This window comes from Sceloporus undulatus, chromosome 1 (genome assembly GCF_019175285.1).
Source record: "Sceloporus undulatus isolate JIND9_A2432 ecotype Alabama chromosome 1, SceUnd_v1.1, whole genome shotgun sequence".
NCBI classification, from domain to species: domain Eukaryota; kingdom Metazoa; phylum Chordata; class Lepidosauria; order Squamata; family Phrynosomatidae; genus Sceloporus; species Sceloporus undulatus.
In genome coordinates, this window is record NC_056522.1 from 322571094 (window position 1) to 322583122 (window position 12029).

Consider the following 12029-nt stretch of genomic DNA (forward strand, 5'->3'; position numbering starts at 1 on the left):
TTGAGTGTAATTTTCTTTTAGAAATAATTTAATTTCTTTTTCATTCACTAATCTCTCCTCATTAAGTAAATCCTCATTCAATCTCCACATCCATTCTGTCTTCCTTCCATCTAATTCTAATTCCATCTCTATCATGTTATGATCTGATGATTCTCTTGGAGCAATATCCATTTTTTTATTGTGGGTAATAGTTTTTCCGTTGTTAAGAACATATCAATCCTTGAGACTGATTTACAGGAGTCTGAAAAATATGTAAATCCTTCTTTTTCTTTATATAGATATGGCCATACATCAGTTAAATTATATTCCTTTATCATTACAAAACAGCTAACAGGGAGTTTTCCTTGGTTATTTTTTATCTTTTTCTTTGATTTTCTATTTCTCTTTGGCTTAAATACCCCATTAAAATCCCCTGCAATGATCATCCTTATTTAAATCCTGATCCAGTTTTTTAAAATATATATCCTTTTTTCCTAATGGAGCGTACACACAAATAATGTTTAATTTTTGATTCTGCAAACTAATTTGCATTGCAATATATCTTCCTTCCTCATCTTTAAACAACTCTTTAACCTCATATCTTTTATTTACATATATTGCTACACCTTTTCGTGTTTTCTTTTTATCAAATGAACAAAAAGATGTCCTAAACTATTATTTCTCAAATATTTTATTTTGCTTTCTTTTATTTTTGTTTCTTGTATACACAAAATATCACAGTAATTTTCCCCCAGATAATGAAATAAAATTTCTTCTTGTGAGCTTTATTTAAGCCCCTGACATTTAGTGAGCCTAGTTTAATTCTCATTTTCTTTGTTTATCTTTTTTCTATGTCTCTACTGTAATATCTTCTGAAGCTTTAATATCCCCCTCTACTTCTGTATTCCTTTATCTTTCTCATTTCTCTTCAGTCCCTCTCAATTATATATCTCTTTGCCCTTATCTGTGTCTCTTACTTCTTCTTTTTCTCTGTCTTCTTTTGGTATTTTCTTCCCCTTTACCTGTTCTTCTTCCATCTTTTTTCTCTTTTCTAAAACCCTTTTGTAAAAATACTTTGCTTTGTCTATATTGTCTATCTTATGTCTTTTTTATCTAATATGTAAAGGTTATTCCTTCAAACGTATCCCACCTAAATTTGATGTGGTTCTTTTGGAGTGCCTGGGTTAAAAATTTATATTCGTATCTTTTCCTTAGTATCTGTACGAGTATGTCTTTATATATTTCGATTTCCTTATCATCTATTATTAGCCTCTTCACAAAACTCTGTTGACAGATGTTATTTCTAATTCTAACATTGGTGAAACAAATCGCAATATCTCTATCTAAATTTTTTCCTTTTGCTAATCTAGAATTAATTATATATTTTTTCAGTTTGCAAGTCCAGTACTTCTTCAGGCGTTTCTATATATTCTGCTAAATCTGGAATTGTATGGCCGAATAGCTGCTCCTTCTCTAATTCTGGAAGACATCATAATTTTATGCATCTTTCTCTATATCTTAATTCCTGGGTCAATATGCTCATATTGACATTTTGTTGTTCGTTTATTATGCTACTTGTTTTCTTTTCCAACTCCTTTGTTTGGGCAGCTAACTGATCTACTTCAGTTCTTAGATTTTTGAATTCTTCTGTTAGTCTATTAATTTTATTCGCTAAGCTCTCTATTTCTTTATGCATATCAGATCTAATTTCTTCTCTAGAATCCTTCAGTTCTTCTCTTATTTCCTTCTTAAATGCTTTTTTTGAATTCTCTTAGCTCTTCTAATATAATTACACTAGCCGGTTACAGACCGGCACTTGGGACGTCCGCAGGACATCCCATTTTAAAAAGGGGCGTCTCTTCTAGACGCCCCTGGCTCTAATACGGACTCTGTCCGTACAATATGGCGCTGGCCATTCCACACGGCCGGCGCCATCTTTACGTATAGGACGCTGTGCGTCCGAACATGTCGCGGCATCTGTGACGTCGTGAATGCGCCCCTGGCGCCTCGCGACGTCACAGAGGCGCCGCAAGAAGAAGCTCCATTTTGGAGCGTCTTTTTCGGTCTGTGCGGGAGCCGCGCGGTGTGGCTGCTGCGGCTCCCGCATGGAGCAAATGGCGGCGGCGGCAGACCGCCTCAAAGTGGCGGTTTATAACCCACCACTAATATCTTGCTTACTTGTATATTCTATAAAGCCCCTTCTTGTACTGGAAAACTGTCTTTGTGTCTGATTTCTAAATCTTATGCCCGAAGCCATTTTGTTCAAATCTAATTCTTAGTCAAGAAAATTATTATAGAAATTTAATATAAAATTCTTACTTTTGCTTTCCTCAATAAATCAAACTAGCAAGTATTCCTTTTATCCAAGCACAAGAACACACTTTAAGTAACAAACTTATAAGTTTCAGCTCAAACAGCTTTCTCAATGTCTCAAGTTGTACATTAAATGAAAAAGTATTTTCGTATCTATATCAGGTGGTCCTAAAAAAACAATTTTCTCTATTTTTTTTGTTTCCACGCTTATTCCTTATGTTAATGACAATTAAATTCCCACTTATTCAATTATGCAATTTGCAAGATACCACACATATTCAGCTACAGAAAACATAAAGACAGAGCAGAAAAGTAATGCGTAGTTAAAGCTTAGTCCTTTAAGGCTGTCTTCTCCTTGCTTTTCTCTTTATTTTTTCAGGTTAAGTCTATCGCAGGATATATAGGGCCCTTGTTTTGATACAGACTTGAGCTATCTTATTAGCTTTCCTGGATATTAAAAGGGGGTTATCTGCAAGCTAGAACCATAAAGTTATCTCCTTTGGTGCTGGTTGCTCTACGGTTTCCCACTCCTACCATTGTCGTGCCCCTCGCTCTCAAGTGAGAAGTTGGGCTAGAGGGAAGTCTGAAACTCTCGGCGAGCCCCAACCATTCCTTCATCTTCAACGATGTTGGAAACACCCCTTCTTCTCCTTCCATCTTCACAGACCTCAAGATAGGAGAGAGAACGCCACTGAAGGAGTGGCTTTGTTCCTGTTTCACTCCACCAAAATGCTTGCTCCCAACCCCAGACAACGGGGTCCCGACTTGGCGTATGAGGGCAGATGGTAAGCAGGCTTTTATAAGCCCTGAACAAGCCTGGCGTTCTCGCTGTCTCCTCTGCTGGTAGCTGGCTTGGGAGGGCAGATGGTGGGCGAGCTTTTATAAGCCCTGGACGAGCCTGGCATCCTCGCTTTCTCCTCCGCCACCGCCAGTAGCCACCTTGGGAGGGCAGATGGTGGGCAGGCTTTTATAAGCACGGATGAGCCTGGCATCCTCACTCTCTTCTCTGACGCTGCTGGTAGCTGCCTTGGGAGGGCAAATGGTGGGCGGGCTTTTATAATCCCTGGACGAGCCTGGCGTCCTCGGCAGGATAGCTATTTTACATTGCAATTAATTTCTCATTTTATCACTCAACCCAAACCTATAGTGTGTGTGTCAACTCTCTGTGAACCGGAGCCTACAGCTGAAGCATATGATCTTGAGAGAGAAAAAAGACTCATTAATGCATACACTTTCCTGTGCTCATCAAGTCCCTTTCCTGTTTTTCCATTGCAAAGGGTGATTTCCCCATTGAAAAAGGTACTCAATAGCATTTATTGGTTGAGAAACAGGCATAACTCTCCACCAGGGTAACTATGCTGGTAGGTCAAGGGTGATGGCTTCTTCTCTATCCCTGAAGAGGCAAGGTCAGCTGGAGGTGCCTTGGTACAGATTTACACCACCATCCCCAGCCACGGGGTGGGCCTGGGAGCTATCCACTTGCCTTTTTGCCTTCAGTGAAGAGAAAAAGCAGTAATCCGCCCCTCTCAACAAAGGTAGAAGTTATATTTTTGTTTCTGCACTTACAATGGCAGCTGCACAGCTTCTGGGCACACTCCCATGGTCAGTCAGTGGCTGGGGGGGCGGGCGGTCAGAGCTGCACTTAGTAGGTTCTGGCTGTTCTTCCACATCTGGAAATAAAGGCATTGCACAGGGAGGTACACAACAGCTCCTTCCACAACTGTCTTTAAAAGAACTAATACCAGTATAACCAGGGATTCTAACTGCATAAGCCACCAACAGGATTCTGAGCTGAGCGGAGCGGAGTTGAGCTGTGCTTTCTCTCTCTCTCTGGGAAGCATAGTGAGCAAAACTGGGTTCTATGACACTAGCAAGAGAGGACTGCAAGTTTCTTCCTCTGCTTACTTGCTTCCTTCTCTCATGCCTTGGACCCAGGACCCAGGTTCAGGCTCTTGACACAGTCGGAGAAATAGAAGGATAAGGGAACATGCCAGTGGTTAAGACAGAGAGACTCTGCAGCAGTCACAGACATGGACTCAGTAATACTGATCTTAATGGAACACAGACAAGAGAGGGAGGGAAATGCTCATTAATTGGGCAACAGCTGCTGAGAGGCTGCTAGGCCATAAATATTCCAGCAACTCCCTCAGGAAGTAATTGCTGATTTTAAGGATGAAACCACACTCTCATCTCTTGATTCCTGGCTTCTGTTTCTGAAGAACCTTGGACCTTGGGTCATAAATTGACTACATTACGTAACGCTTCCTTGGACTGATGCCTTGGGTTTCTTGCTGTACCCTACTGACTTGGACTGCTTGATGTCTTGAGAACTGTGACTGGCTGGTAAGCTTCTGTACACAAATGCATCTGTAACTGTCTCATCTCTATCAGGCTTTGCTTAGTACTCTGCCCTTGGCTGGCCTGCAAGACAGGGTACCTACTTTCACAACAAGAACTGAAATGATTCCTGAACATCACATTGCCAAAGAAAGCACATAGTTACCTGTGCCCTTCCTTCAGGCTGCAGTGTGATAGGTGCTGGCATTCTCCCTACATCCACCTAGGATGATCTTGTAATAAGCAGTCTCAGTTTCTACATAGAATCATAGAGTTGGAAGGGTCCAATCCTCTGCTCAATCCAAAATCTCCAGGTAGAGGATTCCCAACATGTAGCTGTCCAACCTCTTTTTGAAGACATCCAGAGATGGAGACTTCACCATCACTCCAGTTAATTGGTTTCCTTGCCAAACCGCTTTCACTGTCAAGAAGTTGCTTCTGGTGTTCAATCAAAGTTTACCCTGCTGTAAGTTAAAACCATTAAACCTTTTTCTACCCTCTGAGGCAGCAGAGAACAAGCCTGCACCCTCCTCTTTGTGGCAGCCCTTAAGGTATTTAAAAAGTGCAGTCATGTCATGTCTCAGTCTTTTCTTCACCAAGTTGAACAGCTCTTTCAATCTTTCATTTGCCATCCTCATGGCCCTTCTCTAAGCCCACTCCAACTTATTTATATCCTTCTTAAAATGAGGTGCCTGGAACTGAATGCAGGTTGCCAGAACTGAATGTATAACTCCTGTATTGAAACAGCTTCAAGGGCTACTGATTCGTTTCCGTGCATAATTCAAAATGCTGGTCTTGACCTATAAAGCCCAACATGGCTTATGTCCAGACTATTTGAGAGACTGTATCTCCCCATACGAACCACCGAGAGCCTTAAGATCCTCAGGAGAAGGCCTTCTCTCAGTCCCACCACCATCTCAGGCTCGCCTGGTGAAGACACGAGAGAGAGCCCTCTCAGTGGCTTTTCTCACCCTGTGAAACTCCCTTCTGCGGGAGACTAGGTTGGCCTCTTCACTGCTGGCCTTTCGCAGACAGACAAAGACATTTTTATTTAAATAGGCTTTTAAAGATCTGGCAGGCTTGGTTTTATTGGGGAATGAGAGGGTTGGTCTTAGATTATTAATTTTAACTGTGTACATGTATGTTTCAAATTTTATATTTGTAATTTTTATATTTTTATTATTTTAATTGTACAATTTAATTGTTCTGTTTTATATATGTTAGCTGCCTTGGGTCCCACTATAGGAGAAAGGTGGGATAAAAATAAAATAATAATAATAATAATAATAATAATAATAATAATAATAATAATATTCCAGATGAGGCACAGTGGGACTATTACTTCTCATGACTTGGGAACTATAGTTCTATTAATGCAGGTTAAGATAGCATTTGCCTTTTTAGCAGCAGCATCACACTGTTGCTTCATGTTCAATTTATGGTCAATAATAATCCCAAGGTATCCTTTCCACATGTAGACAAGTTTGCCATCTGCATATTTAAACATCCATGGATGGCAAGACCCATTTAATTCAATGGGTGCGTGTGCATGCAGCTGCATTACCAGTCACATACATCATGCAATTGCCATTAAGCACAATGGGACTCGAGGTCTCATTTTTTTATTCTTGTGGGGTCCAGAATGGATCTCCCACAGATACGAAGGGTGGAGTGTATGTTGTTGCTGTGCATCTTCAAGTTATTTCCAACTTACGACAACCCTAAGGCAAACCTATCATGGGATATTCTTGGCAATATTTGTTCAGAGGAGATTTGCTATTGCCTTCCTCTGAGGCTGAGAGCATGTGACTTGCCCAAGGTCATCCACTGGGTTTTCATGGCTGAGTGAGAAATCGAACCGTTGTATCCAGAGTCATCAACCTTCATTCAAACCAGTATGGCATGCTGTCTCTCCCTTTATATACTTGGACTAAAAGCCAGGCCACGATCCTGCATTGGGAGGCATATTATAAATTCCCATACAAGCATATCTTCTTATTACACCCACATAGACATCTTTTAACTGCTGCAGTTCCCCCCCCCCCCAAAAAAAAAAACCATACACTACTAACTGGCTGATGGAGAGCAAGGAGCAGCAGAGAAGCATCCAATTGTGTTGCTGCAGCTGTATGTCCAGTGATAGACATCCTCCAGGATGAGAGACTCTTTATTACTTTTGAATACATTGTAAAAATATATCTAGTCTCCTAAAGAGCAAAAGCAGAGATACCTGATCCCAAGAAGCATACAAACTCTCTGCTGGCAATAGGGTAAATAACATGTTAAATGGAGACGGGGTAAAAGCAGCAAACAACAAGGAAAGGAATTACTGTAATTCTCAAACATTGGATACAACCAAATTGCCACAGAAGTAAGTATTTGAACTCTCCAGAATTCTTTATCAAGCTAGAAGTTCCACTAAAGGGAAGCAGGGAGAGAGGTTAGTTTGATGAAGAAATCACTACGTCTGTGTTTATTCACACTCTTAAAATGAAAGATAGGGGGAGATAATAGAATCGAATCCCATTAGAGGACTCCTAGGTGCTATGCAAGTTTCAGGTTGCACTGAGGGTGGCTAAGACAAAGAACAAAATAAAGTAACAGCTGTTTTTCAGTTTTGGAGAATTTTATTCAGATCTTATTCCAGCTTCAAGCAAAATACCCAGGTCCCTAGTTAGAAGAAGAAAGCAGAAGTAAATAGAAACACGGAGAGCACTTCTCTGTCTGTATTGTGGCAAAGATTGCATAGTTATGTTTATGTCTATACTGCTTGGCTGTCAGGAGTTGCAAGATAAATCAGGTTATTTTATGGAACTACAACTGCTTTAAAAACAGGAAGCAAGAGCATGAATAAAAGGACAGTTTTCACAATGGAGGGAAATAAGCAGCGGAGTCCCCAAATGATCTCTGCTGGGAATTCTCCAAGACATATAAAAACACAAGCAGCTGCCTTGGTCCAATAGGAGGAAGGGGTCCAAAACGCTTGAGAAAAATTAGACAAATCAAGGAAGAGTATGTCTATGAAGGCCTAATCAGTACATTTATTTGAAAGTGTTGCAAGAGGCCTATTACAGAAAACTCTCCCAAGGAGGCATAAAACAAAGTTTAAGCAGAATAAAACAGTGATAAGAGTAAAAAACAGAACAAATGTTTAAACCAGAGCTAAAACATAAGAGCTAAATGGAACCTTCAGTTCAGGAGCAACATATCTTATTTTCCTTACTTTCTTTATTTTGTGTGTGTGTGTGTGTGTGTATCTTTGGAGTACTGAAAAGTGTGTGTGTGTGTGTGTGTGTGTGTGTATAGAAAGGAGACAGATTCCATGAGCTGCTAGTTGATCACCTGTTCTTTATTTTTAAAAGCGCTATGTGTTTCAGCCTAGATAGGAGCAGGCCTTCTTCAGGGACATTCAACAAAAATCACTATAGTCAGTGACAACACAACAACAGGCCAAAACGCATAGGGCTTTTTAAAGAATAAATCATTGGCCATCTAGCAGCATGTGGAGCTTGTCTCCTTTCTATTTTCCGCTTGTGTCTGTATGTATTGTATATATAGGCTTGCCATTTCACAGCAGTGGGTGGGACTTTCCCGCCTCCTGAGGGCGTGCCTGGTCCCGCCATTCCCGGGTGGCTGCCCGACTCAGGGCTCCCAGGGCTGCTGCCTCCCATTCATACAGTGCTGAGCAGCATGTCTGGAGCAGCAGCGCGGCTGGAGCTAGCAGGGGGTGGGGTCTGCTGCTCTGCCCTGCCCCTATTAGCCAGCCCTCTCAAGGAGCCAGCCCTCTGCTTCCTTATTTGGGCATGCTCCAACTCCAAGCAGGGAGGGCTTTGCACTCAGGCAAGCTGCTTTTAGTTCTTCCCCTCTTTCTCTTTCTCTTTCCACTCCTTCTCTTCTTGTTATTCCGTTTTTTTTCCTTCTCCTCCTCTTCCCCTCCTCTTCCTCCTCTCCTTTTTCTTCCTTTCTTCCCTCTCCTCATCTTCTTTTCCTCTTTGTTCCTATTCTTCTTCTTTCTCCTCCTTTTCTTCTTTCTCCTTCCCCTTTTTTCTCCTCCTCCCCCTTCCTCCTCTGCTGTTGCTGTTGTTATTGTTGTTGTTGTGTGCCCAACTCCTTTCTGACTTATGCCAACCCTGCTTCTAGCCCCCTTATTTACCCCCCCCTCTAAGTCCCCCTCCTCTTCTTCTCAGGGGTCCAGGGCTTCTCAAGGCTTTGCCCCCATTACAAAAGAAAAAAGACTTTGCAAGGGATCTGACCCATAAATCCCCCCTAAGTTGAGACATACCTGGGGAAAAAGAGGGGATGAGGGGTTTGGGGGGGGTTGGAGGAGGCAAGGAAAAGGAGGAAGGGGGAATTGCTAAGAAGGCTTGGGAGTAGGAAATGTAGTTTGCAGTGGCAAAAGGGGGAGCCTGTGGTCTTTCAAATCCTATGCCTGCTTGGGAGTGGGACTTGTAGTTTGCAGTGGCAAAAGGGGGTGCCTGTGGTCTTTCAAATCCTATGCCTGCTTGGAAGTGGGACATGTAGTTGTAGAATTGGGCGAGGGGGGATATTTGGCCAGAAAGAGTAGTACATTTCTGCCATCTGTCTAGGAATAATGCCAAAATGTCCTCCATTTTGAGCAGCCGAAGAAACATGCATTTATATTAACATTTTAAAAAAATTATCAAACTTTTCATGTGTCCTCCATTTTTTAAAAAAACATGTCCTACATTTGAAAATGTGGCCCTACATTTGTCCTACCCGGTTTGGAGGTCCTGACTTATGGCAACCCTATGTATATATATCTGAGTGCCCAGTGCAAGCTTGGGACAAACTCTGTGGCCTCTCAGAACTAGGGCTGGCTTTTCAGTTAGCAGGGATGATTTCACACACACTCCTTTTCCTCTGAGCTAAGTAACCATCCTCAGAGTAGGCTGAGGGAGGTGATGTTTCCAAACAACTAGGACATATTATTGTGAACTAGTGTACTCCTAATAAATCATCATCATCATCATAATAAAATTTATTTTTATCCCGACCCTCTGTACAACGCAACCAGGGTGACTTACAACATTAAAATATACATTCCGTACATAACCCCCCCAAATCCCACTCACCCTCCCCCTAAATACAATTAAAACCATATGCGATTTAAAATTTAATTTAAAATAGTAACAACAGTAAACAAGTAAACAATAATTGTAGCAAAATCCAGGGTTAACAAATTCAGGGTTTTTTTTAGTGGCTGGGCATCTATTCAGGAAAGGCCTGCCAGAAGAGATCCATCTTAACAGCTTTAAAAAAGCTGTTTAAGGTGGTAATACTCCTATTGTAACATAAGATATTTTGTAGTGTCTGGTCATGGATGGATAGTTAAGATCCAAGAGTTTTATGGAAGACCTCTCCTAATGGGGAGGAAAACCCTGTTGATATAGATCAGTACAGCTACATGCACTTTTACTCGCCCTGTGGAGACTGTTATGAGGAGGGCTGGGAAAAGTTTCTTTTTATTACTATGTATATAACAGTGTACTAAACGTTCCCACAACTGAACCATGGTAGGGTGGTGCTCTGGGACATAGAGCATAATCCTATCCCGGTTCTCTCTGGAAAGCTTCAGCATGTCTGCTAATAATGCCCTGCTAATAATGCAGTTCAGCAAGATTTGTTCGGAGGAGGCTTGCCATTGCCTTCCCCTGAGGCTGAGAGAGTGTGACCTCTTTCCCAAGGTCATCCCAGCTGATTTCATGGCCGAGAGGAGAACTGAATCCTGATCTCCAGAGTCGCATTCCAAGATTCAAACCATTTGCACCACTCTGCCTCCTCAGTGTGGCCACTTGGAGTCCAAAAAAAGTAACTTTGCGGTGGAACAGATGGGCAGGAAGCTTAATAATAATAATGATAATAATAATAATAACAACAACTCCTTCCAGATTAGCTTCCCCCTCACCAACATCGATAGCTCCCTTCCTCCCTAGAAGAAGATACTTGTCTTGCCTCAAATCTACCTCTCATTTTAGAATATCTGTATTTGAAATGTTTAATTGATCCTGCTGTTTAATCTCTATTTTATTGCTGTTTTTAAGATTGGGGAGGGTTGGGATATGGAACTGTCTGTAACTGCGAATGTTTATTGCTACGATATTTTATTGTTATATTTGTACTGCGATCCACCTTGATTCCTTTGGGCGGGAAAAGGCGGAATATAAATAAATTATATTATTATTATAATTATTATTACTATTAATGATAAGTGGTATAGAAATGTATTTGCTATTGCTATGGAGGAGAAGAAGCCAGTGTGACTTGGAAAGCTTGCAAAGTGTAATTGTGCATTTTGGTTGGTCCCATAAAGGTATCATGGGCTGGGTGTTAATATGGGAGATCCCAGGAAGGATACTCTGAGATGGAGCCATAGGGAAAGCCATAGGGAAAGCAGGCGCTGGAGCCACGTTGGGCTCAACCTGGGTGGGCGTGGCCAGCGCCTCCCGCTCGCTCCCTATTGGCTAGCTGCCCCCAGCGCGTCACTATGGGAGGCGTGGCTCCCATCAGCTGTTTGGGTCATGCCAGGAAGCGAGGGCAGTAGTTTGCAAACAATGCCGTGTGGCTGCGGCCGCAGAGGAGCCTGAGAAGGCTCCCGCGCTTTCTGCTGCAGCTGCTGCTGCTGCTTCTGGACCAGGCGACTCCTCGCCCCCCGCAGGATCCGCTCCATCGGAACTGGGGCAGCAGGTCGGTGGTGGGCTCCGCATCCCCGGGTGGAGGAGGTGGGATGGGGACGCCCCATGTCCAGGACGAAGGGGATTCCCAGGTCGTCCTCCTTTTCCGTCCTATGTCCAGGAGGGAATTTCTAAATGCCCCCCATCCCCAGAGTGACCAGGTTGTCCTCCTTTTCCAGGACACGTCTTATGTTTCAGCCTTCTGCCCAGGAGGGAATTCCCAAAAGCCCTTCCTGGATTGCTCGGGGACCAGGCGTCCTCCTTTTCCGAGACGTGTCCTCCACTTTCAGCCTTCTGTCCAGGCGGGAGTTCCCAAATGTCCTCCATTGCTAGGTGACTAGGCGTGCTGCAGGACGTGACCTTCATTTTCAACCTTCTCTTCCAGGAAGAATGCCCAAATGTCCTCCATTTCTGGGGGCCAAATGCCCTCATTTTCCAGGACATGCCCTGCATTTCAGCCTTTCTGTTCAGGAGGAATTCAGAAACGTCCTCCATTTGGAGCAGGGCTTTTACTTGGTAACGTCCTCCATTTCCCCCTGAAGATCCTACATTTTGTAGTGCCTTGCCCTCCTTTGCAGTGAAGAGGACCTCTGGTCACTCTGGATGGGAGTAGCCTCGCACTCAGGACTCGCCTTTTTTCCAGTCGGCCTTTTCACTCCGAATAGCTTTTTGGGTTTCCCCGAGTACTTGTTACTCGCCCTGAGACCT

The 12029-nt window shown here is 42.8% G+C and overlaps 2 protein-coding genes across 7 annotated transcripts in view; both read left to right on the forward strand.

The window, feature by feature from the left end:
* The window catches only part of FSIP1 (fibrous sheath interacting protein 1), a 591530-nt gene that overhangs the window by 65959 nt on the left and 513542 nt on the right, over window positions 1-12029 (forward strand). The gene's annotated exons all lie outside the window — the stretch shown is intronic.
* The window catches only part of BMF (Bcl2 modifying factor), a 40456-nt gene continuing 39589 nt past the window's right edge, over window positions 11163-12029 (forward strand). For 2 of the 3 annotated variants that reach the window (XM_042464527.1, XM_042464519.1), the window contains exon 1: window positions 11163-11334. The gene's annotated coding sequence lies outside the window, so the exon portion shown is untranslated. The remainder of the gene's footprint in view (window positions 11335-12029) is intronic. The other variant, XM_042464534.1, reaches the window with a different exon arrangement.